This window comes from Engraulis encrasicolus, chromosome 10 (assembly GCF_034702125.1).
Source record: "Engraulis encrasicolus isolate BLACKSEA-1 chromosome 10, IST_EnEncr_1.0, whole genome shotgun sequence".
Taxonomy (NCBI): domain Eukaryota; kingdom Metazoa; phylum Chordata; class Actinopteri; order Clupeiformes; family Engraulidae; genus Engraulis; species Engraulis encrasicolus.
This window is the reverse complement of record NC_085866.1, coordinates 41,211,643-41,214,142: the sequence shown is the minus strand read 5'-3', so window position 1 is coordinate 41,214,142 and position 2,500 is coordinate 41,211,643. Positions and strand designations below refer to the sequence as shown.

Genomic DNA, 2,500 nt, shown 5'->3' with positions numbered 1-2,500 from the left:
GACTTCACAGAATTATGCATTTGTTTGTTTGTCTGAATGTCAGTAATTTCCGTGACACAGCTGAAGGTGCGCTTTTGTGTGTGTATGTGTGTGTGTGTGTGTGTGTGTGTGTGTGTGTGTGTGTGTGTGTGTGTGTGTGTGTGTGTGTGTGTGTGTGTGTGTGTGTGTGTGTGTGTGTGCGCGTGCGTGTGTGTTCATTCGCAGCACAGCACAGGAAGCTGAAGGAGACTGCTGCAAAGTGCAAGGACTTGTCAACAACATCAGAGTATTGACACCAAAATAGCTCTGTGTGGCAAGACGATCTGCAGGTGACCTATAAAATGATGAGCACGAAACTCAAAACTCTAACCCCGTAAGGGCACTGAGGTTGAGAGAGTGGGTTCGTAAAACATGATCACTGGGTTGAAAAAGTTTGACTTTACTCCTTTTACCCACACCTTGTGGTTAGACATACACTTTACTTATCTTCCAGGTCAGGTAAAACAAGCAATGGTGTAGTAAAAACGCGTAGACTTTCTTTTTTAAACTAATATATACTGTGTGTGTATATATATATATATATACCTATTTCATATGTATGAACGTTTATAATGTCTGTCAAAACTTGACAAAAAGAGACAAGTTAGAGGTAAGGCAGGTAAAAAAAGGCTTAAAAAAAGTAAACGTATGCTCCCTCACTAAAATGTACTAAAAAGTACAATTTATTCCGTGTTAAAGTGTATTTAAGTTCCTAACTACTGCCTCAAAAAAGACAAGTGAAAGGTAAGGCAGAGGGCAGACAGTTGGTTGTCACTTTCTGTCTTGTTTAAACAGCTCTGTGTGACTTTGGTTATGATACACAGCTCTCCTGTCTTCAAGAGCAGAAGGCACAGAGGAAAGAAAAAAAAGAAATAAATAATGAAGGCTAGAAAATGTTTGAATTCAGAGCTGGCCATTGTTTATCATCCCTGGCATCTTTCAAGCGTGCGAACATGGCAACTTGGCCATATTGAGGCAAAGGATGAAAAAAATGCCACCCGAAGAGACCGTGCAGGTCTTTTTCCCCCTCCCTCCCTCTCTCCCCCTCTCTCTCGATCTCGCTCTCTCAATCTCTCTCTCTCTCTCTCTCTCTCTCTCTCTCTCTCTCTCTCTCTCTCTCTCTCTCTCGCTTTCTCTCTCCTTTTTTCTTTCCTAGTAAATCAGGGCAGAAGGGATGCCAACATCTGCTGGATCTCACTGCCGTTTAAAACAAGGGCTGAAACGTCTCATAACAATTATGCTGTTGGGCAAGGTGGTAGTGCTGTGTGCGTACGTGTGAGCGTGTGTGTATGTGTGTGCATGTGTGTATGTGTGTACGTGAAAAAAGAATATATCTTAAGCCATCTGTGACGGCAGCTTTTGCACACCGGTGAGAAAGCACTCGGCGCGATGACACCTTGAAAATAAGCAGATGTGAAAAAATTAAACAAATCCGGTGGGGGGAAATAATCTTCAACTCGCGGGCTTGGGTACTAAAAGATGAAAAATGTTAAGTTTATATAAACAACTACCTGAATTTTATCCATGCCAATTAAGGAGCGAGAGAGCAAAGAGAGGGGAGGGAACAGGGGGGAGAGAGAAGTGAGAGAGAGAGAGAGAGAGAGGGAGAAAGAGAGAGAGAGCGAGCAGGGGCACTGCTTTATGTCTGTCCTTTTAATTTTTGCTGTTATTTACTTTATGACAAGTTTTGTCAAACGAACGAAAAACCGCTCTTAAATGGTAATTTAGGCCTAATGGAAAAAGTGGAAGAAGAGTATTTTCCTTTTATAGGCCTAGTTAAGGCAGTGGGCGCTCTCTGGTTTTCTCCTTCCCTCTCTCTCTCACTCTCCGTCTCTCTTCGCCTTTCTCTCCCTCCATCATGCCTGTGCGCTGCTGTGGCTGTGGGTGCCTGTGTGTTGGGATGTGCCTTAGGGCCTGGCATAGGGAGACAATCTGGTTCCCCTGCTCACTTGCTGCTTAGCACAGGGCCGTCTCTACCCATGTCAAACATGTCCATAGGACATTTCAGGGCCTTGAATGGGTCGTCAAATAATTGGGTCTTTCAATGTGTTTTTTGTCTTTTTCTCCTGCTTTGTTTGTATCACACTCTCTGTTCCAAGCAATAAATCCCTTATCCACCCAGAAACCTTATATCTTGGTGTCACCCCCCCCCCCCACTTATATAGATCTTTCAGACACAGATACTTTCCTCTCAGACTTTTCGTTCAGATGCACCCCATGCAAGCTTTTTTGCGCCATGTTGAAAACTGGGGTTGGTGAAATGCTGAAGATGAAAAGATTGTAAATCTATATAAAGGGCCTAGAGCAGTGAACAGTGCACTCCCCTGCACCTGTGCCAGGTCTTTGAAATGCACAAATCAGTGAACTGCAACAGGAAGAGGCTTGCTCATGCACACACCCCCCCCACCACCTCAACCAGACAGACGCACTGTCACTTTGACACAGCAGCTTTCAGCATGCCAGCATGTGTGTGTCTGTGTGT

General features: G+C 44.2%; 1 protein-coding gene across 6 annotated transcripts in view; it reads right to left on the bottom strand.

Moving 5' to 3' along the window:
- casz1 (castor zinc finger 1) overlaps positions 1–2,500 on the bottom strand; it is a 133,090-nt gene that overhangs the window by 28,843 nt on the left and 101,747 nt on the right. The gene's annotated exons all lie outside the window — the stretch shown is intronic.